The 27,446-nt window shown below is 36.5% G+C and overlaps 1 protein-coding gene across 16 annotated transcripts in view; it reads left to right on the forward strand.

Annotated features, from left to right (window-relative positions):
- Positions 1-27,446, forward strand: part of GPR174 (G protein-coupled receptor 174) — a 181,061-nt gene that overhangs the window by 135,214 nt on the left and 18,401 nt on the right. For 10 of the 16 annotated variants that reach the window (XM_073880907.1, XM_073880903.1, XM_073880901.1 and 7 more), the window contains one exon: positions 91-183. The exons of 2 other annotated variants lie outside the window; for them this stretch is intronic. The gene's annotated coding sequence lies outside the window, so the exon portion shown is untranslated. Of the gene's footprint in view, positions 1-90; positions 188-27,446 lie in introns of all 16 variants that reach the window. 4 more of the 16 variants (XM_073880904.1, XM_073880913.1, XM_025880858.2 and 1 more) reach the window with 1 other exon arrangement.

Below are 27,446 nucleotides of genomic sequence, written 5' to 3' on the forward strand. Positions count from 1 at the left end.
GTCTCATTATCCATCTGCTGAAATATCCCAGCGCTCTATCAGAATCTTCTTCATGCTGCACTTGACCACTGCTCTTCTCTGTTTCTTCAGGCATAAATGAATAAAACCTACCAGACTCCCCATGGCTTCTTCAGAAGACCCTATTGGTCTGATTAAGGAATTCCACCACTGTTGGAGAAAACAGTAGGTACTCAAATAGTCTTGATTCCATTTTGGCATCATCCCTAAAAGAGTGCTTTTTAATTCTGTGAAGAGTAGACTGAGAGCCCTCACCAGTCACCTGTCATACATTTGCTGATCCATTGATAGATTGCCAGATAATGACCAGGTTCTTGCAGTCAATGAATGTAATCTTACAGAACATGAAAGACTACTGTTTCTGAATTATTTGGTAAAATGTGATATTTTTCTAAATATTGTCTTGTTGAGTCATATTGGAAACTGAGGCAAAAGGAAAAATGAGTCATACTGACCCTGACTTTGTTTATTAAGCAAACACAAATACAGAAATAAATATCACTTAGCACATATTCTCCACTCTAGTCATATAGTAGAGAGTAATATGTGTGCATTGAGGAAGGGGATGCCACTTACCGAGAAGGAATAATAGCGTAGTTGTAAATGAAGCACATGAATAATAGGCAAGTGTCTATTTGTAGACTGGTAAGCTTAAAAGTCATTGAATCTTAGGTTAAGAGCAGATTTGGAAGATGCAGATTTTGGAGAGAGGGGAGTGCTTTTTTATGTTTCTTTTGGCTTCTTTTTCTAGATGTCTATTCTTAGAAGAAAAGCATTATTGAAACACCAGCCTAGATATCTAACTATTGTAAGAGGACATGTCTAATACTTAAGCTCATTAAAAAAAGTATCAGCAGTAATATCTCATTGTAGTTTTGATTTGCATTTCCCTGATGATTAGTGATGTTGAGCATCTTTTCATTTGTCTGTTGGTCACTTATATATCTTCTTTGGAAAAAATATCTATTCAGGTCCTCTGTCCATTTTTTAATAAGATTATTTGTGAGTTTTTGCTGTTGAGTTGTATGCATTTTTTATATATTTCGGATATCAATGTAATATTGGATACTTCATTTTCATATATCTTCTTCCATTCAGTAGGTGTCCTTTTATATTTTATTTGATGGTTTCCTTTGCTGTGCAAAAGCTGTTTATTTTGGTGTAATCTAAATAGTTTAATTAATAATAGGTAAATTATGGAAGCAACCCAGTGTCAATTGATAGGTGACTGGATAAAGATGTGGTATATATATACAATGGAATATTACTCAGCCATAAAAAATAATGAGATCTTGCCATTTGCAACAACATGGGTGGACCTAGAAAGTATTACACCGAGCAAAATCAGTCAGTCAGAGAAAGACAAATACCATGTGATTTCACTCACATGTGGAATTTAAGAAACAAAAGAAACAGGGGCACCTAGGTGGTTCAGTCAGCTAAGCATCTGACTCTTGATTTCAGGTCAGGTCATGATCTCAGGGTCTTGAGATTGAGCCCTGCATCAGGTTCCATGCTGGGTGTGGAGCCTGCTTAAGATTCTCTTTCCCTCTCCTTCTGACCACCCCCCTCACTCACACACACACTCTCTACTTCTAAAAAAGTTAAAAAAGAAACAAAACAAACAAACAAATAAAAAGACAAACAAAAAACAGATTCTTAAATACAGAGAACAAACTGGTGGTTGCAAGAGGGGAGGTGGATGGGGATGGGTGAAATAGATAAAGTGGACTAAGAGAACATTTATCATGATAAGCACTAAGTAATGTGTAGAGTTATTGAATCATTATATTGCACACCTGAAACTAATATAACACTGCATGCTAATTATACTTCAAAAAAATCAGGAGCAAAATGACTGCACAGATCACTTAAACATGGAGAGAAAAAGACCCTAAACATGGTCACATTCACTTATATCCCTACCTAAGAGGTCAGGGTTCTAATAACTAACACAACTCCTTAGAGTGCTCATTTTCCCTGTATGTAAATATGTACATGTTTAAGTATTTAGTGTGTAGACTTTTGGATATCTGGAAGCAAAATTGAAATAATTCTGTTTTCTTTCTAGTTGCACTTTCTCAAAAAAAGGGAAAGAACCTCTTTTCAAGACCACTTGACACTTTTTCTTTCATGTAATCAGGATGAGAGCTCAGTGAGACAAGAAGAAAAAAAATAGTTGCCTGTCTGAAGCACATTATATTTGCAACACTCATAAATTAGTGATTAATAATAAGTGGGGTAGCCTACATGGCATCCTTCCTTTGTCAAAATAATTATCTCTTGCCTCAAGTAAAGTACTATACCTCCATTGGAAGTATTAACAAATGAAAGTGCTGGTTGAACCTGAGTTCCTGTTGTGATATAAAGTCAAGTTAACTGGGGAAATTCAAGTGCATTTTTATTTATTAATAGCCATAAAAGTCCCTAATCATGATACAACCTCAGGCTTGAAAGAGAAAGAGAAATACTTAGCTATTACTACTAGCCAAAAAACAAAAAGCAAAACAAAACAAACAACAACAATAGAAATTTTTACTAATACAAAAAGATATGCATGAAAAAGTATGTAATTTCTTTTAATTATGTAATTTTCTTTTAATGATTTCCTCCTGGAGACATTAGTCTGCATTCAGTCTTTGGCTACAACAGTTAGATATGCATATAGTAATTTTACACTGTAAAATGCTAAGAATTTGTTCATTTTTAACGGTTTATTTATTTGAGAGAGAGAGAAAACATGAGTAGGGGGAGGGACAGACAGAGGGAGAGGGAGAGAATCTCAAGCAGACTCCCCACTGAGTGTGGAGCTTGACATAGGGCTCAATCCCAGGACCCTGAGATCATGACCTGAGCTGAAATCAAGAGTTGGACGCTTAACCAACTGAGCCACCTAGGTGCCCCAGAATTTGTTCATTTTTAAGAACATATTTATGTAGCACTTACTATAGAAACTTAGAAATATTAACTCATTAAATACTCAGAGGTAGGCACTATTCTTTTCACAGATGAGACAACTGAGACATGGAAATGTTTAAGTAACTTGCCTAAAGTCACACAGCTAGTCAGAGGCAGAGTCTGAATTTTTTTTTTTTATTGAAGTGTAATGAACATACAATGCTATGTTAGTTTCAGATGTATAACATATTGATTCAGCAATTCTATGCATTACTCAATGCTCACCATGATAACTGTATTCACTATTTGTCATCATACAATATTAGTTATGACAATATTACTGACTATATTACTTATGTTGTCTTTTATATTTCCATGACTTATTTATTTTATAACTGGAATTTTGTACCTCTTAATCCCCTTTATCTATTTTAACCATCTTCCCAGACACCTCCCCTCTGGCAAACTGGTTCCAGATTCCCATGCTCTTGTCAAATATAAGCAATGCCTCATTATTTATAAAATATCTGTATATTATGCAATAATTATATATGCATCCATACATAAATATGGCATGGAATAACAGGGCTATTTAAAACCCGGAAGTAAAATGATATAATATTAGAGCTAAAGTTGCCCATAAAAGTTATTTGGTTTAATATACCCATTTCATAGAAGAAATGAGGGAGGAAGAGAGGAAGATGCCAGCAGAATAAGAGGACCCTAGGCTGGCCTCATTCTAGGAACATAATTAGATAACTATCAAATCATATTAGTACCCCAGAAATAGATCTGAAGACTGACAGAGCAAACTCTACAACTAAAAGGACAAAAGAGACCACATTGAAGAAGTTAGGAAGCATGGAGATATGGTTTAGAGGAGAAATTGATTGCAAGTGCTACAGAAGGGAGGGAGCCATGGTCACAGAGAATGGTGAGAGAGAGAGAGAGAAGTACACAGGGGAATGTAGAATGTTTGCCCAAAGACATTGGCTTGGAAAATGAGAGAGGCTGACTTCCATGAGTTCTTGCAACCAGCCCAGATTAAAGCCTGGAGTATTAAAGTTCAGCAGGCTTGGTAGATGCCAGTCAGGCCAGAGACTGGAGGGCACTGCACTACTCCTGGAGAGAAGGCAGGCAAACAACCTAGAGGTGGACAGCATGGAAACAGCCATCTGAAGAGTGCCTGGGGCACGAAGTGGGAAGAGTATTCACTCTTCCCAGAGCATGTCCCTGAGAGGCTGCGTTCATAGAGACACCTCGGTGGGAACAAAGGAGCTGGCTGGCACGATTTTCTTCCCTTGGCCCTCAGCATAAACACAGAGCCACCTGCAGGAAACACCACAGCACCCATGCTGGCTACCTAACTTACGTACAACAAGCCCCAAACCCTGTGATCTGGTGAGAGTACTTTTCTCAATAACTCTTGACTTATTCCCACCATGATAGGCCCCTCACCCAGAAGACCAGCACAACCCCCTGCACACACTTGTCTCCAGACCAGACAGTTCTACAGGGCCTGAGTTCTGGAGGAAGTGTTGACAGGCCTCATTTCACAAGTAGACCAAAGCACACCTAGTTAAAACTCACCACATTCAAGTCAAGTATGAAACACTGCCCACAGCAAGCAAGGAGGGCTTCTGCAGATGAGTGGCCTGAAGGATAGAGCAGACAAAAAATAAAAATAAATAAATAAAAAATAGCAGAGTGTACATAACACACACTGGTGGCACACCCTGAAGCACTAGGACATGGGCACTACATGACTTCGTCTTCATAAGGTCATTGCTTTCAGGAGCAGGAGACATAACTGGCCTTTCTTTCTTTTTTTAAAGATTTTATTTATTTATTTGAGAGAGAGAAAGATAGTGAGAGAAGCACAAGCAGGGAGGAAAGGGAGAAGCAGTTTCCCTGCAACCAGGGAGCCTGATGTGGGGCTCGATCCCAGGACCCTGGAATCATGACCTGAGCTAAAGACAGACACTTAACCAACTGAGCCACCCAGGCATCCCATAACTGGCCTTTCTAACACAGAGAGGAAGGCAGAGACTCAGACAAAATGTGAAGATGGAGGAATTTATCCCAAATGAAAGTGCAAGACAAGGCCATTGCCAGAGATCTAAGCAAGAGAGATATATGTAAGATGCTTGATGGAGAATTTAATGCAACAATCATGAGGATACTCAATGGGCTTGAGAAGAGAACAGAAGACATCAGTGAGACCCTTACCACAGAGATAAAATAATTGAAAAGGTTTCAGAGATGAAGAGTGAAATAAGTGAGATTAGAAACAGGCTTCATGTAATGAATAGCAGGTTGGGAAAAAGAGAAGAATGAATAAATAACCTAGAAGACAAAGTAATGGAAAGTAATCAAGCTGAACAAAGAGAGAAAGAAGAATTATGCAACACAAGAGTAGATTTAGGGAACTCAGTGACTCCATCAAACATAGTAATGTTCATTTTATAGGAATACCAAAAGAAGAAGAGAGAAAAAGGGACAGAAAATTCATTTGAAGAAATAATAGCTGAAAACTTCCTTAATCTGTGGAAGGAAACACACATTGAGATCTGGGAGGCACTGAGAACTCCCATCAAAATTGACAAAAGCAGGCCAACACCAAGATATATTGTGATTAAATTTCTGAAATATAGTGATAAAGAAAAAAATTTTTAAAGTAGAAAAACAAAAGAAGTCCCTAACTTACAGAGGAAAACCATTAAGTCTAGCTGAAGATTTCCCAACACAAACTAGGCAGAAGGGAGTGGCATTATATGAAAAATGGCTGAATGGGAAACATTTGCAGCAAGAATACTCTATCCAGCAAAGTTATCATTTAGAATAGAAAGAGAATTGAAGAGTTTCCCAGAAAAAGAAAAACTAAAGGAATTCATGACCAGTAGACCAACCCTCAAGAAATATTAGTGGCAATATTTTAAGTGCAAAGAAGAGACCGAAAGTGACAAAGATGAGGAAGGATCAGAAAAAATCTCCAGAAACAATGATAAAGCAAGTAAGAAAGTGACAATAAATGCATATCTTTCAACAATTTTTTGAATATCAATGGACTAAATCCTCCAATAAAAAGACATGAGGTCATAATGGATTTAAAAAATTATATGTTGTCTAAAAGAGACTCATTTTAGACCTAAAGACACCTACATCTATTATGCAAAAGGATGTCAAAAGAAAGCCTGAGCAGTAATACCTATTTTGGACAAACTAGACTTTAAAACAAAGACTATAACAAGAGACAAAGAAGGGCACTATATAATAACATAGGGTAAAATCCAATAAGAGGATCTAACAATTATAAATATTTATGCACCTAACATGAGAGCACCCACATATATAAAACAATTAATAACAAACAGGGGTGCCTGGGTGGCTCAGTTAGTTAAGTGTCTGACACTTGATTTCAGCTCAGGTCATGATCTGAGGGTTGTGAGATCAAGCCCCACATCGGGCTCCACACTGAGTGTTGAGCTTGTATAGGATTCTCTCTCTCCCTTTCCTTCTGCCCCTCCCTACCATTTTGCGTTCTCTCTCTCTCAAAAAAATCTCAATTAATAACAAACATATAGGAACTAATTGATTATGAAATAATGACAAGAGGGTACTTTAAAACCCCACTGACATCAATGGACAGATATACTAAACAGAAAATCAATAAGGAAACAATAGCTTTGAATGACAAACTGGAACAGATGTACTTAACAAATATATTCAGAACATTCCATCCTAAAACAGCAGAATACACATTCTTTGCAAGTCCATATGGAACATTCTCCAGAATAGATCACACATGAGGCCACAAAACTGGACTCAACAAAGCAAGCAGATTGAAATCACACCACTCACCTTTTCTGACCACAATGCTGTGAAACTAGAAGTCAACCACAAAAACAAAAACAAAAAATCTGGAAAGACCACAAATACATGGAGTTTAAATAACATGCTACTAAACATGAATGGGTCAACTAGGAAGTAAAGAAGAAATAAAAAATACATGGAAATAAATGAAAAGGAATACAGAATGGCTCAAAGCCACTGGGATGCAGCAAAAGTGATCCTAAAAGGGAAGTGTATAGAAAGACAGGTCTATCTCAAGAAGCAAGAAAATTCTCAAATAAAAAACCTAACCGTACACCTTAAGGAACTAGAAAAAGAACAACAAATGAAGCCTAAAGCCAGCAGAAGGAGGGAAATAATAAAGATTAGAGCAGAAATAAATGATAGAGAAACAAACAACAAAAAACACCCAATAGAACAGATAAATGAAAACAGGAGATGTTTCTTTGAAAAAAATAATAAAATTGATGAACCTTTAGCCAGATTTATCAAAAAGAAAAGAGAAAGGATCCAAATAAAAATAATTACAAATGAGAGAGGAGAAACAACCAACACCAGTGAAACACACTTACAAGAGAATATTATGAAAAACTATATGCCAACAATTGGACAACCTGGAAGAAATGATAAATTCCTAAAAAAGATATAAATTACCAAAAATGGAACAGGAAGAAATAGGAAACTTCAACAGACCAATAACCAGCAAAGAAATTGAATCACTAATAAAAAAAATCCCAACAAGCAAAAGTCCATGAGCAAATGGGTTCACAGGAGAATTCTACCAAACATTTAAAGAAGAGTCAATACTTACTCTTCTCAAACTATTCCAAAAAATAGAAATGGGACACTTTCTAATTCATTCTAAGACTTCAGCATTACCCTGATACCAAAACTAGATAAAGACCACTAAAAAAAGGTCCAATATCCCTGATGAATATGGATGCAAAAATCTTCAATAAAATACTAGCAAACCAAATCCAGCAATACATTAAAAAGACCATTCATCATGATCAAGTGGGATTTATTCCTGGATCACAAGTGTGTTCAGTATTCACAAATAAATCAACGTGATGCATCACATTAATAAAGGAAAGGATAAGAACCATATAATTTCAATAGATGGAGAAAAAGCATTTGAGAAAGTACAGCATCCATTCATGATAAAAACCCTCAACAAAGTAGGTTTATTTTTTTTTATTTTTTAAAGATTTTTTAAAATTTATTTATTTGACAGAGAGAGACACAGTGAGAGAGTGAACACAAGTAGGGGGAGTGGGAGAGGGAGAAGCAGGCTTCCCACGGAACAGGGAGCCTGATGCGGGCCTCAATCCCAGGACCCCAGGATCATGACCTGAGCTGAAGGCAGACGCTTAATGACTGAGCCACCTAGGCACCAGAAAAAGTAGGTTTATATGGAGCAAAATAATAAAGGCTTTATATGAAAAACCTACAGCTAATGTCAAGCTAAATGGGGAAGAACTGAGAGCATTTCCTCTATGGTCAGGAACAAGACAAGGATGGACACTCACATCATTTTACTCAACATAGACTGGAAGTCCTAGCCACGGGAATAAGACAACAAAAAGAAAGAAAAGGCATCCAAATCAGAGAGGAAGAATAAAACTTTAACTTTTTTGCAGGTGCCATGATGCTTTATATGGAAACCTGAAAGACTCCACTAAAAACTACTGGAAATGATAAACAAATTCAGTAAAGTCACAGAATACAAAATCAATGTACATAAACCTTGCATTTCTATACACCAATAAAAAAGAAAAACAGAAATTCCGGAATTAATTCCATTTACAATTGCAACAAAACCAATGAGATATCTAGGAATAAACTTAAACAAAGAGGTGTAACACAATGAAATAGAAAGACATTCTATGTTTATGGATTGGAAAACAAGTATTATTAAAATATCTATACTATCCAAGGAAATGTACACATTTAAAGCAAACCCTATCAAAATACCGCCAGCATTTTTCACAGACCTAGAACAAACAATACTAAAGTTTGTATGGAACCACAAAAGACCCTGAATAGCCGAATAGCCAAAGCAATCTTGAAACAGAAAAGAAAAGCTGGAGGCATCACAATTCCAGACTTCAAATTATATTACAAAGCTGTATCAATCAAGACAATATGGTACTGGCACAAAAACAGACACATAGATCAATGGAACAAAATAGAAAACCCAGAAATAAATCCAAAACTATATGGTCAATTCATCTCTGAGAATGGGTAAAGACAGTCTCTTCAGCAAATGGTGTTGGGAAAACTGGACAGCAGCATGCAAAAGAATGAAAATGGACCACATTATTACAGCATACACAAAAATAAATTCAAAATGGATGAAAGACCTAAATGTGAGAGAGGATACCATCAAAATCCTGGAGGAGAACACAAGCAGCAACCTCTGATACTGGCTCTAGCACCCTGTTACTAAATAGGTCTCCTGAGGCAAGGGAAACAAAAGCAAAAATGAACTACAGGGACTTCATCAAGATGAAAAGTTTCTGCACAGCAAAGTAAACAATCAACAAATCTAAAAGGCAACCTTTGGAATGGGAAATATATATTTGCAAAGGACATAACTTTTTTTTAAGATTTCATTTATTTGAGAGAGAGATAGAGAGAGAGAGAGAAAGAGAAAAGAAGGAGAGTAAGTGGGAGAAGCAGACTACCTGCTGAGCAGAAAACCAGATGCAGGGCTCAATCCCAGGACCCTGAGATCATGACCTGAGCCAAAGGCAGACACTTAACTGACTGAGCCACCCAGGGACACCACAAAGGACATATCTGAAAAAGGTTTACTATCCAAAATCAATAAAGAACTTATCAAACAATACGCCCCCCCCAAAAAACAAATGACCTAGTTAAAAATAGGCAGAAGACACATGAAAACATGCTCAACATCACTGATCATCAGGGTAGTATAAATCTAAATTACAATGAGATATCGCCTTACATCTGTCAGAATGGCTAATATCAACAACACAAGAAACAACAGGTGTTGGTGAGGATGCGGAGAAAGGGGAAACCTCTTACACTGTTCCTGGGAATGCAAAGTGGTGCAGCCACTCTGGAAAACAATTTGGAAGTTCTTCAAAAACTGAAAAACAGAACTACTCTTCGATCCAGCAATTGCATTACTAGGTATTTACCCCCCCCCAAAAAAATACCAAGATACTAATTCAAAGGGAGACATGCACCTGGATTTTTTTTTAAAGATTTTATTTATCCATTTATTTGAGAGGGAGAGGGAGAGAGAGTGGGGGGAGGAGCAGAGGGAGAGGGATAAGCAGACTCTGTGCTGAGTGCAGAGCCTGACACAGGGCTCAATCTCATGACCTGAGTGGAAACCAAGAGTCAGAGGCTTAACTTACTGAGCCACCCAGGCACCCCCACCCAGATGTTTATAGCAGCATTATCTACAATAGTCAAATTATGGAAACGGCCCAAGTATCCATAGACTGATTAATGGATAAAGAAGAGGTCACACACACACACACACACACACACACACACACACGGATATTACTGAGCCATAACAAAGAATGAAATCTTGCCATTTGCAATGACATGGATGGAGTTAGAGAGTGTTAATGCTAAGTGGAATAAGTCAGTCAGAGAAAGACAAATACCATGTGGTTTTACTCATATATGGAGTTAGAAAACAAAACAAAGGAGCAAAGGGGGAAAAGAGAGAGAGAGAGAGAGAGAGAGAGAGAGGAAAATCAAGAAACAGAACTCTTAACTATAGAAAACAAACTAATGGTTACTGGAGGAGAGTGGGGTGGGGGGTTGGTTCAATAGATGATGGGATTATGGAGTGCACTTGTGATGAGCATTGGGTGCTATATGGAAGTGCTGAATCACTATATATTGTACACTTGAAACTAGCATTGCACTGTATGTTAACTATCTGGACTTTAAATAAAAACTTTTTAAAAATAAAGAGTATTTAGAGTGCCCCCCAATAAAGAAATGAGGACCCAGATAAATTGACTTTCCCGCGGTCACACAGACATCCAATGGCAGAGATGGAAGAAGAACTCCAGACTTCTCACTCTTAATCTAATATGATTTTCATTACACTAAAGTTGCCTTTGCTATGACTAATTTAAAAAAAAATCATCACCATTTATATTTGCAAATCAATGTTACCTTCCAATGGTCACTTTGCAAAGCTATATGCTTAGCCTAGTGATGCTGTGTTTTGAGAAATAGTCTCTTAACTTATTCTTTGGAATTATCTTTGAGACTGGTTTGAGCTAATCAAGAAAGAGAGAGAGAGAGAGGCAAACCATAAAGTGGACTTTTAACTATAGAGAACAAACCAACAGTTGCCAGAGGGGAGGTGGGCTGGGGGGGGATATCTGAAATATGTGATGGGAATTAAGGAGGGCACTTGTTGTGATGAGCACTGGGTGTTGTATGTAAGTGATGAATCATTGAATTCTACACCTGCCACTAATATTACACTGTATGTTAACTGATATTTATTTATTTATTTATTTTCTTTTTTTTAAAGATTTTATTTATTTATTTGACAGAGTGAGATAGTGAGAGCAGGAACACAAGCAGTGGGAGTGGGGGAGGGAGAAGCAGGCTTCCCGCCGAGCAGGGAGCCCAACGTGGGGCTCAATCCCAGGATCCTGGGACCATGACCTGAGCTGAAGGCAGACGCTTAACGACTGCACCACCCAGGTGCCCCTTAACTGATATTTAAATAAAAACTTGGAAAGTGGTAAAATGCTGATTCAAAAAGATATGTGTACCCCTATGTTCATTACAGCATTATGTACACTGGCCAATAAATGGAAACAACATATTCATTGATTGATGAACAGATAGAGAAGATGTGTATGTATAGACACACATGCACACATACACATTGGAATACTACTCAGCTATAAAAAACACGAAATCTTGCCATTTGCAACAATAAAGGTATTTCTATCAGCAAATGCAAACTTTTTGTAATTTTCCATAACAGTAATACTCCACAATATTTCAGAAGGAGGAACATACATTTCTATTTTATCTCCGTCTATAATATCTTACATGAGTAATAGCCTTACTTCCTCTTTATTATGTTAAATAGCATAACTTTCTTATTTTAGATTGACATATTTCTGCAGGTGTTTTTATTAGATATAGATTGAAGCATATCATGTACTTGTACAAAATCTTTCAAGTATCCACACTGTGATGGCTTAAAAATCTGACATTCAAAAAACTTTTTTTCTCTTTTTAGCCTAATCTCTTACACTCTTCTAAATGCTCTAGGCTTCCATTATGTCAGGCTGTCCTTGAATATATCATGTACCTTGCTGTCTCTGTCTTTTCATTTAACCTACATGTCTTTATGTTCCATTTCCCCACTTTCCCAGTTTGATAGACAAATTCTTTTTTTTTTAAAGATTTTTATTTATTTATTTGACAGAGAGAGAGACACAGTGAGAGGGGGAACATATGCAAGGGGAGTGGGAGAGGGAGAAGCAGGCTTCCCGTGGAGCAAGGAGCCTGATGTGGGGCTTGATCCCAGGACCCTGGGATCATGACCTGAGCCGAAGGCAGACGCTTAACTACTGAGCCACCCAGGTGCCCTGACAAATTCTTGATAGGAAGGATAATTTCAAAAATCTTTTTTCATCTTCCAAGTCTTCACTGAGTCATTTAAATCATAATTAGCTTTTCTTCCATTGACTTCCCAAAGCATGTTGCTTGTACCTCTATTATGGCCTGATGTGTTTCATCTTGTCTGATGGTATAGTTAGTTGTCCATATACCCACTAGATTGTAAATTCTTTGAGAATAGAGACTCTGTCCTAATTATATGTGTATCTCTCACAACACTTAGAATAAACCTGTACTAAATGTCTATTAACAGACCTTTAGGAAATGAATAATACATGATACAAATGTCCATACATGTTTGTAGAAACATTTTTTTGAATAATCCAGTTTCACATAATTTTTTGCATAATTTTTGCAGTATGTGTTTTAAAGTCTTTTCAAGTTATAAAATCTAAAAGCATTTAGTGATTTCTAGCTATTGTCTTAATCATTAATTGAGCTACATCAAAGCATTTGGAGATTACCAAGCCACTTTTTAAAGAACATTTCTTTTTATTAGAATTACATCTGATTTGTGTAAGACTGTTGAATCACAGACCTGTACCTCTGAAACAAATAATATTATATGTTAAAAAAAAGAAGATAGTAGGAAGGGAAAAATGAAGGAGGGGAAATCGGAGGGGGAGACAAACCATGAGAGACTATGGACTCTGAGAAACAAACTGAGGGTTCTAGAGGGGAGGGAGGTTGGGGGATGTGTTAGCCTGGTGATAGGTATTAAAGAGGGCACGTACTGAATGGAGCACTGGGTGTTATATGCAAACAATGAATCATGGAACACTACATCAAAAACTAATGATGTAATGCATGGTGATTAACGTAATAAAATTTAAAAAAAAAACGGGAAAAATACATTCTTTAAGAATACATTTTTCAGTTGCAAAATGCTTCCTTACAAACATTTTGAAATTAATTTGTTATAATCAAAAAATGTATATTTTTAAAGCATTAAAAGTATAGATTGATAAAAAAAGAATTACATCTGATTTTTATAGAATTATCTATTTTCCCCCACAGTAAAATTCACTCTTACTTATTATCATTTGCCAATGGATAAAACAAGTGCTCTGAATACCATCCCAGTGAACTGATAGGATTTCCTTCACAGTTTTCCCTGAAATAATTACAATGTATTCATTTATGTATTCAGGAATCAAATTGAAGAAACTTTGGAAACAATCAAAATAGAAAACACATTTTCAGAGAAACAGTGGCCTCATAAGCTCTTTGTCCATTTAGCATTTAAAAAATCATCCAAGTACAAACTTGCCACTTTTATTTGCAAGCTGTGAACTAAGGCAGAATACACAACTCAAAATACACTCACTGCTTTTTTTTATTTTTTTATTTATTTATTTTTTATTTTTTTTAAAGATTTTATTTATTTATTTGAGAGAGAGAGAATGAGAGATAGAGAGCACGAGAGGGAAGAGGTTCAGAGGGAGAAGCAGACTCCCTGCTGAGCAGGTAGTCCGATGTGGGACTCGATCTCGGGACTCCAGGATCATGACCGGAACTGAAGGCAGTCGCTTAACCAACTGAGCCACCCAGGCGCCCTTCACTGCTTTTTTTTAAATCATAACTCTTCAAAATATACATTTAAACAATCACATTGTAGTACTGTCAAAGGTAGTACAAATAAAATCAAGTCAGGTTAAAAAAATATCACCCTTCCACTCACACACACACCAAAATGGAGTAGAGAATACTTTGTGGCAATGTGGTACTATTTTTACTTTCTCTACCACAGCCTGCTGCCTTCCTATAGCAGGAAATGATAAGTCTCTCCCCCACCACAGCAAGGGGAATCACCAAGTACCTGAAAGTATGTTGAACGGTCACTGGTCTCAAAACCTGCAGTTGAAAAAAGATCATATTTTTTTTTCTTATTAAATTTACCTGTTGATTTGCTCACTTTTATTTCTGACATAGGCCAATCGCTTACCTCTCTATGTCATGAACTACTCAAAAAATAAAGATAGACTTACCTGTAAGCTTATGGTGTGTTTAGGAGTAATTTAGTCATGAGCTTGGTATTTTCTTATTTTTATTTTTTTTAAAGATTTTATTTATTTATTTGGGAGAGAGAGAGAGAACACACAAGCGGGGGAGGGGCAGAGGGAAAAGCAGGCTCCCCGCTGAGCAGAAAGTCCAACATGGGGCTTGATCCCAGGACCCCGGGCTCATGACCTAAACCAAAGGCAGACGCTTAACTGACTGAGCGACCCAGGCACCCCAGTATCTTTTTTTCTTAAAGATTTTATTTATTTATTTGACAGAGACAGCGAGAGAGGGAACACAAGCAGGGGGAGTAGGAGAGGGAGAAGAAGGCTTCTCCGTGGAGCAGGGAGCCCAATGCGGGGCTTGATCCCAGGACCCTGGGATCATGACCCAAGCCGAAGGCAGATGCTTAATGACTGAGCCACCCACGCACCCCCCCCAGTATTTTCTTATTTTTAATTCCTTCCCATTAAATACATCTTTCAAAAGACTAAAGAGAGAAGCTATTTCTAAACCAAAACTGGTAACAAAATAAGAAGTTTTTTTTTTCTCAATGAATAGAATTATTTGCAATATTTGGTTGGTTTTTAATGACTATATTTCACTGGAATGAAAAGTAAGTGAATAGCCACTTCTTGAGATGCATTTAGACTGAGTTTATTGTATTTATCCCTGTTTTCTTTGTAACATTTTTACAAGTGTTAAACAAATAAGACTTAGGTCTAAGAGATTGCAAATGGCTTGAGTTCAGATGCCCCCCCCATACTTGCAACATAAATATATGTTAAGTGCAAAGTGATTGGAGTAATAACTCTAACAGTTTGGAGAGTCCATTGTTTTTTATCAGCAGTTGACATCAGTGACAGAGTAATTGCAAATATGTGAAGTCTGGTTATTTTTATCTTAAGATGACCTTCAAATGGTTATGTGCTTTCATCATTTGTTCTGTTAATGGCTCTTAACTATGTTTATCTATTTATCTATCATCTATATATCTATCTATCATCTATCCATCTACCTATCTGTCATCTATCTATCCATACATGGATCACTTAGATAAGGCTTCACACATGAGATAAAAGAAAGATTAAAACAAACTTCTAGCAATTACAAATTTATCTAAAACCAAGACGCTTCTCTTTCCCTGTCCTTACCAATATTGGAAACATCACTGATATCATTAATAACTCAAAGTTTCAACTTTAGAGTCTTCTTTAATCCCCCTTTTCCCCACCACTTCTCTTATCAGCCTCCTATATAGACTGTTAATGGGTTCATCTGATCTTCACAACATCGTTTTGATCTGCCTTATTTTCGCCTTAGCCCTTCCTCTATCTGACTTCCTTATTACTTTCATAACCTTTCCAACTATGCCATCAACGTATTCTACATATCACACCAAGGTATTCATCTCTAGAGAATCTCCTTTGCCTGGGAGGATGAATAGTACTATACAGAACCTCTACATCTGTGAAAAATCACCCAAGAAACACAAACACAACATACACACACACACACACACACACACACACACACACACACACACACATTACCATTCTGGATCCCATCAATGCATTGAAAGTTTTAGAAATGGGACTCCCCACAGGGCTAATAATTTTTTTAAATAAACTTATCAGAAAGCAAGCATCCAAGTGAGTTTTTCCTAAGATGCCATTTTGAAAGGATACATGCTTATTACAATTATACTCCTACTGTTTAGGAAAATTTTGTAATTTTCCTTTAGAATTGCACTCAGAACCAACATCACATATTTTAGAATAATCACTGTGGTAACAAATCCTTGTCTTTCAAGGATAGTTGATTTGGGGAAATAGTCAAAATTCATTCAGAACAAAACCTGAACAATGAAGTTAAGGATCATGTTAAAAATGCCATTTTGGGGGGCACCTGGGTGGCTCATCAGTTAAGCGTCTACCTTCGGCTCAAGTCATGATCTCAGGGTCCTGGGATCAAGCCCCATGTCAGGCTTTCTGCTCAGTGGGAAGCCTGCTTCTCCCTCTCCCTCTGCCTGCCGCTCTGCCTACTTGTTCTCACTCTTTCTGTCAAATAAATAAATAAAATCTTTCAAAAAATGCCATTTTTGGTCAAAAGCAAAGTATGAGAAGATATGACCATATTGTGGGAAGATTAATTTTTTCTTTTTTTTCTTCCAAGTTTTTATTTAAACATCAGTTAGTTAACATACAGTGTAATATTAGTGGCAGGTGTAGAATTCAATGATTCATCACTTACATACAACACCCAGTGCTCATCACAACAAGTGCCCTCCTTAATTCCCATCACATATTTCAGATATCCCCCCCAGCCCACCTCCCCTCTGGCAACTGTTGGTTTGTTCTCTATAGTTAAAAGTCCACTTTATGGTTTGCCTCTCTCTCTCTCTCTTTCTTGATTAGCTCAAACCAGTCTCAAAGATAATTCCAAAGAATAAGTTAAGAGACTATTTCTCAAAACACAGCATCACTAGGCTAAGCATATAGCTTTGCAAAGTGACCATTGGAAGGTAACATTGATTTGCAAATATAAATGGTGATGATTTTTTTTTAAATTAGTCATAGCAAAGGCAACTTTAGTGTAATGAAAATCATATTAGATTAAGAGTGAGAAGTCTGGAGTTCTTCTTCCATCTCTGCCATTGGATGTCTGTGTGACCGCGGGAAAGTCAATTTATCTGGGTCCTCATTTCTTTATTGGGGGGCACTCTAAATACTCTTTATTTTTAAAAAGTTTTTATTTAAAGTCCAGATAGTTAACATACAGTGCAATGCTAGTTTCAAGTGTACAATATATAGTGATTCAGCACTTCCATATAGCACCCAATGCTCATCACAAGTGCACTCCATAATCCCATCATCTATTGAACCAACCCCCCACCCCACCCTCCTCCAGTAACCATTAGTTTGTTTTCTATAGTTAAGAGTTCTGTTTCTTGATTTTCCTCTCTCTCTCTCTCTCTCTCTCTCTTCCCCCTTTGCTCCTTTGTTTTGTTTTCTAACTCCATATATGAGTAAAACCACATGGTATTTGTCTTTCTCTGACTGACTTATTCCACTTAGCATTAACACTCTCTAACTCCATCCATGTCATTGCAAATGGCAAGATTTCATTCTTTGTTATGGCTCAGTAATATCCGTGTGTGTGTGTGTGTGTGTGTGTGTGTGTGTGTGTGACCTCTTCTTTATCCATTAATCAGTCTATGGATACTTGGGCCGTTTCCATAATTTGACTATTGTAGATAATGCTGCTATAAACATCTGGGTGGGGGTGCCTGGGTGGCTCAGTAAGTTAAGCCTCTGACTCTTGGTTTCCACTCAGGTCATGAGATTGAGCCCTGTGTCAGGCTCTGCACTCAGCACAGAGTCTGCTTATCCCTCTCCCTCTGCTCCTCCCCCCACTCTCTCTCCCTCTCCCTCTCAAATAAATGGATAAATAAAATCTTTAAAAAAAAATCCAGGTGCATGTCTCCCTTTGAATTAGTATCTTGGTATTTTTTGGGGGGGTTAATACCTAGTAATGCAATTGCTGGATCGAAGAGTAGTTCTGTTTTTCAGTCTTTGAGGAACCTCTAAATTGTTTTCCAGAGTGGCTGCACCACTTTGCATTCCCAGGAACAGTGTAAGAGTTTTCCCCTTTCTTCACATCCTCACCAACACCTGTTGTTTCTTGTGTTGTTGATTTTAGCCATTCTGACATATGGTGAGGTGATATTTCATTGTAGTTTTGATTTGTATTTCCCTGATGATGAGTGATGTTGAATGAGCATTTTTGTTTTCTTTGGTTAAATAACCAGAACTGAAATTGCTGAATTGTTAGGTAGTTCTATTTTTATATTTTGGAGGAATAATGCCTTCTCCAACGTTCTATAGCTACTGCACTAATTTACATTCCCACCAACAGTGCATGAGAGTTCCCTTTGCTCCATATCTTCTCCAACACTTGTTATTTCATTTTTTGATAAGAACCATTCTAACTGGTGTGAAGTGCTATGTCATTGCAAATTTTATTTCCATTTTCCTAATAATTAGTGATGTTGAACATTTTTTCATGTACCTGTTGTTTATACGTATGTATTTTTTGGAGGAATATCTATTCAGATACTCTGCCAGTTTTTAAAATTATTTTCATCTTTGTTGTTGAGTGTATCACTTCTTTATATTTTGTGGATAGTTATCCCTTGTCATATATATAATTTGCAAAAATCTTCTCTCATTCAGTAGGTTGGCTTTTTGTTTTAATTATGGTTTCTTTTACTGTGCAGAAGCTTTTTAGTTTGATGTAGTCCCATTTGTTTATTTTTGCTTTTTTTTCACTTTCCTATGGTGTCCAATCCAAAATAAATAAATAAATAAATAAATAAATAAATAAATAAATAACACTAAGACCAAGGTAAAGGAGCTTACAACCTATGTTTTTCTTTAGGAATTTCATGGTTTCAGGGCTCACATTCAATTATCTAATCCACTTTGAGTAACTTTTTGTGTAAGATAGGGGTTTAATTTCATTCTTTTGCACGTGGCTGTCCAGCTTTCCCTGTGTCATTTATTGAAGAAAAAGTCCTTTCTCCATTGTATGTTCTTGGCTCCTTAGTCACAAATTGATTAGTATGTATATATGGGTTTATTTTTTTTAAGATTTTATTTATTTATTTGAGAGAGAATGAGAGAGAGAGAGAGAGAGAGAGAGAGAGAGAGAGCATGAGAGGGGGGAGGGTCAGAGGGAGAAGCAGACTCCCCGCCGAGCAGGAAGCCTGATGCGGGACTCGATCCCGGGACTCCAGGATCATGACCTGAGCCAAAGGCAGTCGCTTAACCAACTGAGCCACTCAGGCGCCGTGTATATATGGGTTTAATACTGGGCTCTCAATTATGTTCCCTTGATTTGTGTGTCTGTCTTTATGCCAATACCATATATTTTGATTTCTATAGCTTTGTAGTTTGGTTTTAGATTAGGAAGAGTGATACCTCCAGCTTTGTTTATTTTTCTGAAGATTGTTTTGGCTATTGAAGGTTTTTTGTGGGTTCACACAAATTTTAGGATTATTTGTTCTAGTTCTGTGATAAATGACTTTGGAATTTTTATAGGGACTGCATTAAATCTGTAGATTCCTTTGGATATTGTGAACATCTTGACAATATTAATTTTACCATCCATTAGTCAGATATTTTTCTAATTTTTATAAGTTTTTGTTTAATTCCAGTTAGTTAACACACAGTGTTGTATTAGTTACAGTGTACAATATTGTACAACACTTCCATACATCACCCTGTACTCAGCATGAACAATGCACTTTCATCCTCTTCACCTATTTAACCTATTCCCCCCCCCCCACCTCTCCTCTGGTAACCTTCTGTTTGTTCTCTATAATTAAAAGTCTATTTCTTGGTTGTCTCCCTTTTTTGCCCTTTGATCATTTGTTGTCTTTCTTAAATTCCACACAAGAGTGAAATCATGGGGTGCCTGGGTAGCTCAGTTGGTTAAGTGATCAACTCCTGATTTCAACTCAGGTCATGATCTCAGGGTTGTGAGATTGAGCCCCAAGTTGGGCTCCATGCTAGGTATGGAACCTGCTTAAGATTCTTTCCATTTCCCTCTGCCCCTCCCCTGCCGCTCTCTGTCTCTCTCTCCCTTTCTAAAATAAGAGTGAAATTGTATGGTATTATAAAAGCTATGATAACAAAACTCATCTTGTGAGGCCTTTTCCAGGGATCCCCCACCACAGAGGCCAATTTGTTTCCATTTGAGTTTCTGCCCTTGACTCACTGAATCCCTGTATCAACTCTGGATGTAACTCTTATTATATTCATTTTCTAGGTGAAGAAATTGGGATGAGGGGTGCTCAGAAAAGCAAGATAATTTGCTTGATGTCACATGGGAAATTAATGGAAAAACTGGGATTAGATACCTGATATGTTTAATCTAAATTTATTATTGTCTTCCAATGGGAATAGAGTGATCTACTGAAAAAAAAAAAGATAATATTGACAGCAGGGTGGTCACTTTAGGGATGTGTTTGTATGCATCATGGTGAATTAGATTAACCTGAGCTGAATCTGTGTTCCTATTTGTTTTATGGAGGAAGGGGTGGGGATAGGATTATAAATGTAGGTTTCCAAAAAAAAAAAAGAAATTGTATGGTATTTGTCTTTCTCTGAATCTCTTTGCTTACCATTATACTCTCTAGATCTATCCATGTCTTTGCAAATGGTAAGATTTCACCCTTTTTTATGACTGAATAGTATTCCTCTGTGTGTGTGTGTGTGTGTGTGTGTGTGTGTGTGTGTATCATTTCTTTATCCATTCATTAATCAAAGGATACTTTGGCTGCTTCCACAATATGGCTATTGTAGATAATGCTGTTGTAAACACAGGAGTTCATGTATCTTTTTGAATTAGTGTTTTTGTATTCTTTTGACAAATACCCAGTAGTGCAACTGCTGGATCATAGGGTAGTTCTATTTTTATTTTATTTATTTTTTTGAGAGAGGGGGGAGGGGCAGAGAGAGAGGGAGAGAGAGACCTAAGCAAGATCCATGCTCAGCATGCAGCTGGACATGGGGCTTGATCTCACAACCCTGAGATCATGACCAGAGCTGAAATCAAGCATTGAATGCTTAACTGACTGAGCCACTCAAGTACCCTGGGTAGTTCTATTTTTAATTTTTTGTGGAAAGTCCATACTGTTTTCCACAGTGGCTGCACCAGTTTGCATTCCTACCAAAAATGCAGGAGTGTTTCTTTTTCTACACAACCTCACCAACACTTCTTTCTTGTGTTGTTGGTTTTAGCTATTCTGAGAGATGTGAGGCGATATCTCATTGTTGTTTTGATTTGCATTTCCCTGATCATAAGTGATGACGGGAATCTTTTTATGAGTCTGTTAGACATTTGTATGTCTTCTTTGGAAAAATGTCTGTTCATGTCTTCTGCCCACTTTTTAATTGGATTGTCTTTGCAATGTTGAGTTTTATCAGTTCTTTATATATTTTGAATACTAACTATTTATTGCATATGTCATTTGCAAATATCTCACATTCCGTAGGTTGCCTTTTAGTTTTGTTGACTGTTTCCTTTGCTGTGCAGAAGCTTTTTATTTTGATGTAGTCCCAATAGTTTATTTTTGCTTTTATTAACTTTGCCTCAGGGGGCTTATCTAGAAAATAGTTGCTATGGCCAATGTCAAAGAAGATATGAAGTGTGATTTTTTTTCTAGAATTTTTATGGTTTCAAGTCTCACATTTAACTCTTTAATACATTTTCAGTTTATTTTTGTGTATGGTGTAAGAAAGTGGTCCAGTTTCATTCTTTTTCATGTTACTGTCCAGTTTTTCCAACACTATTTGTTGAAGAGACTGTCTTTTTCCCATTGGATATTATTTCCTCCTTTGTCAAAGACTAACTGACCATATAGTTTTGGATTTATTTCTGCATTTTCTATTCTGTTCTATTGACCTATGTATCTATTTTTGTGCCAGTTCCATACTATTTGGATTACTACAGCTTTGTAATATATCTTGAAGACCAGAACTGTGATGCCTCCAGCTTTACTGTTCTTTTTGAAGATTGCTTTGGCAATTCTGGGTCTTTTGTGGTTCCCTATAAATTGTAGGATTGTTTTTTTTTCCATTGCTGTGAATAATGCTATTGGTATTTTGATAGACATTGCATTAAATCTCTAGATTGCTTTGCAGAATATAAGCATTTTAGCAATATTTGTTATTCCAATCCATGAGCATGAAATGTCTTTCCATTTCTGTGTCATCTTCAATTTCTTTCATCAGTGTTTTATAATTTTCAGAGTATAGGTCTTTTCCTCTTTGGTTATGTTTATCGTTGGTATCTTAATATTTTTTGGTGCAATTATAAATGGGATTGTTTTCTTAATTTCTCTTTCTGGTGCTTCATTATTGGTGTATATAAATGAAACAGATTTCTGTACATTGATTTTGTATCCTGTGAGTTTATTGAATTCATTTATTGATTCCAACATTTCTTTGGTGGAGTCTTTTGGGTTTTCTATATATACTATCATGTCATCTCCAAATAATGAAAGTTTTACTACCTCTTACTGATTTGGATGCCTTTTATTTCTTTTTGTTGTCTGTTGCTCTGGCTAGGACTTCCAGTACAATGTTGAATAAAAATGGTGAGAATGGTCATCCTTGTCTCATTCCTGACTTTAGAGGAAAAGCTCTCAGTTTATCTTCTTAATGGAGATAGTTAAATCCATTAGTTGTGGATTTTTCATATGACACCTTTATTATGTTGAGTTATGTTCCCTCTAAATCTAGTTTGTTAGAGTTTTTATTATGAATGGATGTTATACTTTGTCAAATGCTTTTTCTGCCTCTATTGAAATGGTCACATGGTTTTATCCTTTCTGTTATTGATGTGATGTATTATGCTGATTGATTTCTGCACACTTACAATCCCGGAATAAATCCCACTTGCAAACCGGAATAAATCCCACTTGATTGTGGTGAACGATTTTTTTTATGTATCATTGGATTTAGTTTGCTAGTATTTTGTTCAGGATTTTTGCATCTTTTTCATCAAAGATATTGGTCTATAGTTCTCTTTTTTTAGTGATGCCTTTATCTGATTTTGGTATCAGGGTACTACTGGCCTCATAGAATGAGTTTGGAGCTTTTCCTCCCGTTTCTATTTTTTAGACTACTTTGTGAAGTATAAGTGTTAACTCTTCTTTAAATGTTTGGTAGACTTTGCCTGTGAAGACATGTGGTGTGAGACTTTGGTTTGTTGGGAATTTTTTGGTTACTGAATTAGTTTATTTGCCAGTAATTGGTCTGTATGATTTTTTCTGTTTCAGTTTTGGTAGGTTATATATTTTTAGAAATTCATCCTTTTCTTCTAGGTTGTTCAATTTTTTGTTATATATTTTTCATAATATTCTCCTATAATGTTTTATTTCTGTGGTGTTGGTTGTTATTTCTCCTCTCTCATTTATAATTTTCTTTATTTCCATCCTTTCTCTTTTTTCCTTTGTAAGTCTGGCTAGAGGTTAATCAGTTTTGTTGAGTTTTTCAAAGAACCATCCCCTCATTTCATTGATCTGTTGTATTTTTTTAAATTTATATATCATTTATTTCTGTTCTAATCTTTATTATGTTCTTCCTTCTGCTGATTTTATGTTTTGTTTGCCTATCATTTTCTATCTCCTTTAGATGTAATGTTAGGTTGTTTATTTGAGATATTTTTTACTTCTTGGAGTAAGCCTTTAGTGTTATAAACTTCCCTCTCAGTACCACTTTTGTTATATCCCGAAGGTTTTGAACCATTGTGTTTTCAATTTCATTTGTTTCCATGCACTTTTTAATTTCTTCTTTTATTTCTTGTTGACCCATTCATTGTTTTGTAGCATCTTATTTAACTTCCATATAGTTGTGTTCTTTCCAGATTTTGTTTTTTGTGGTTGACTTCAACTTTCATACTGTTGTGGTCAGAAAAGACGCATGGCATGACTTCGATCTTTTTAATTTGCTGATGCTTGTTTTCTGGCCTAATATGTTATCTATTCTGCAGAAAGCTCCATGTGCACTTGAAAACAATGTGAATTCTGTTGTTTTATGATGGAATGTTCTGAATATATCTGTTAAATCCATCTGTTCCATGTGTTATTCAAAGCCATTGTCTGCTTGTGTATTTTCTTTTAAGATGATCTGTCCATTTATGTAAAATGTCCTGTACTATTATTGTACTATTAGAAATTACTTCTTTTATGTTTGTTATTTATTGTTTTATATATTTGAGTGCTCCCATGTTGCATGCATAAATATTTACAATTGTTATTTCTTCTTGCTGCATTGTCCCCTCTATTATTATATAGTGTCCTTCCTTGTCTTTTGTTACAATCTTTGTCTTAAAGTTTGTTTTGTCTGATGTAAGTACTCATACTTTGGCTTTATTTTGACATCCATTTTCATGACAAATATTTCTCCATCCCCTCATTTTCTCTCTTTAGATGTCTTTAGGTCTAACGTAGGTCTTGTAAGCAGCATATACTTGGGTCTTTTTTTTTTATCTTTTCTGTCAGCATATGCCTTTTCATTGGAGCATTTGATAAATTTGCATTTAGTGTAGTTATTGATAATATGTATTTATTGTCATTTTAGTACTTGTTTTGCAGTTGTTTTTGACTATTTTCTCTGATCCTTTCTTGTTTTTCCCTTTCATGTTTTGTTGACTTTCTTTAGTGATATATTTGGATTTCATTCTCTTTATTATTTGCATATTTATTAGTGGTTTTGATATATGATTACCATTAGGTATTTATATAATCTCTTCTGCATATAGTAGTCTATATTAAGTTGATGTGTTTAAGTTTGAGCCCATTATTTTCTCCTCTGTTACCCATGCTTTAGAATTGTGTGTCATATTTTGCATCCTTGTATGTTTGAGATTTTTCACTTATTATTTTATAGAAATATTAATTTTCACTGCTTTTATGTTTCCTATTTTTATACTGTCACTTTTGGTCTCCCCTTTCCTCTCAAAGAGTCCCCTTTAATATTTCTTGCAGGGTTGGTTCAGTGGTTATGAAATCCTTTTCCTTTTGTTTGTCTCAGAATCTCTTTATTTCTCCTTCTATGCTGAATGATAGCCTTGCTGGATAGAGTATTCTTGGCTACAGATTATATATATATATATATATATATATATATAGTGTCACTCTCTTTTTGCTTGCAAAGTTTCTGGTGAAATATCTGATGATATTCTTATGTGGTTTAGCATGTATGTAACTGTCTTCTTTTGTAAGACTGCTTTTAACTTTTTTCTTATATCTCTGTATTTTGCATTACATTATTACATTATTAATTATACTATATCTTGGTGTGAATCTGCTTTTGTTATTTTTTGGCCAGGCTTCTCTGTGTCTCATGGATCTGGACATCTGTTTCCTTCCCAGGATTAAGAATATTTTCATCTATTATATCTTCAAATAAATTTTCTGCCCCTTTTTCTCTCTCTTCTGCTGGGACTACTATAATATGAATGTTATTATGTTTGATGGAGTCGCTGAGTTCCCTAAGTCTATTCTCCTGTTGCATAATCCTTTTTTCTTTTTCTTTTGGTCTGCTTGATTAATTTCCACTGGTCTGTCTTGTAGGTCACTACTTCCTTTCTCTGCTTCTTCCAGCCTGGAGTTTACTGCATTAATCTCATTTATTGCACTGTTCATCTGTGACTGATTCTTTTTAATTTCTGTGTTAAGGGTCTCACTGATGTCTTCTGGTCTTTTCTCATGTCCAGTGAGTACTTTTATGATCAATGCTTTATATTCCATCAGGCTTATTATTTATTTCTGTTTCACTTAAATCTCTGGTCATGATTTTCTCTTCTTCTTTCATTTGGGACAAATCCTCTGTTTTCTCATTTTGTCTGAGTCTCTGTGCCTCTGTGTGTGTGTGTGTGTGTGTGTGTGTGTGTGTGTGTGTGTGTGTGTTAGGAAAGTCAGCTACATCTCCTGTTCATGAGGGTTATGGCTTTATGAAGAAGAGGTCCTATAGTTTCCTGCCATGTAGTATCCCCTGTTCTCCAGGGCCTGGAACTTTCAGGAGTGTTTCCAGTGTGTCCTGTATGTTTTCTGCTCTTTTGTCCCAGCTGCTTTATCTTTCAGGCCGGTTGTCTGCAGAAGGTCTCTTTGCCTATTGTGGGCAGTGTTTGGTCCCTGGCCTGAATGTGGCGGGTTTTAACTAGATGTGTTCTGGTTTGCTTGTGAAATGAGACCTGTTGCCACCACCACCAGAACTGAGGCTCTGCAAAACTCCAGAGTGGGGAGATGTGGTGTTGTCAGGGGTATAGGCAGGTCTTCTGGGGAAGGGAGCTCTGCCACACTGGGTCTGAGGCAAGGGTGACTGGGAAGGGTGGTTCCACTAAAGCATGGCAGGGCAGGGCTTCATATAAGTAAGTTAAGCAGTGAGTGTTGGTGATGTGTTGGTTTTTGCAGGTGGTTTTGTGTTTATACTGAGATGCAGGGGAGGGAAATGGCACCTGTCATTCTTTTGTTCCAGTTGGGGGGGCTCTCTCTGTGAATGCTGCTTCTCTGGGATATCCTCTGAAATGAGCAAATAACCTCCCCACTGTGTGTCCAGGTGCTCTTCAGGTTGCCGTTTTCATGCTATATATCCACAGGCTCTTTGCCCTTCCTTCTCTTCAGTTGTGGCTCTTATGCCTCTGGGCTCTCCCTGAGTCAAGCCCCTTGACCTTTAGAACTCCAGATTTTAAGCCCCACTCGTTGTTAGACGTCATGAAATCAGGCCTTCTGGCTTTCCAAGCCAATTCCTATGGGGATTCATTTTCTCCATGCACTCCCCTGTGTTTTAGTCTGTCTCTCATCCTTCTCCATGACCCTGGCTCCCTCTTCACTGCAGAGTCCATGATCTCTTTTTCTCTCATACTGTGTCTCTGCACGTCCTACTTTCTTCAATGTGGCCTCTTCTCTTCCTTTAGTTGTGAAGTTTGTTATGTCAATCTTCAGATCGATTTCTGTGGTATTTAGGATGAGTTGGTAGTTATCTAGTTGTATTTGTGGGATGAGGCAAGCCTAGGATCCTCCTACTCTGCTGCCATCTTCCCTTTCTCCAAATATCTTTCCATATATTTGTGTCATCTTCAAATTCTTTCAGCACTGTCTTATAGTTTTCAGTGTACAGGTCTTTTACTTCCTTGATTAAATATATTTCTAAATATTTTATTTTTGGTGCAATTTTAAAAGGATTATTTTTATTTTTCTCTGATTTTTGATAAACGTGTAGAAACACCACAGATTTCTGCATGTTGATTTTCTATCCTGGGACTTTACTGAATTCATTTATTAGCTTTTTCTTTTTGGATGGGGTATTTTGGGTTTTCTATTTAAAGTAGAAAGTATCTGTCATCTGCAAATACCGACAGTTTTACTTCCTTTCCATTTTGGATGCCTTTTTATTTCTTTTTCTTACCTAATTTTTCTGGCTAGGACTTCTAAAACTATGTTGAATAAAAGTAAGAAG

Source organism: Callorhinus ursinus, unplaced genomic scaffold, assembly GCF_003265705.2.
Source record: "Callorhinus ursinus isolate GAN/ISIS: 27379988/994484 unplaced genomic scaffold, GSC_fseal_2.0 scaffold40, whole genome shotgun sequence".
NCBI lineage: Eukaryota > Metazoa > Chordata > Mammalia > Carnivora > Otariidae > Callorhinus > Callorhinus ursinus.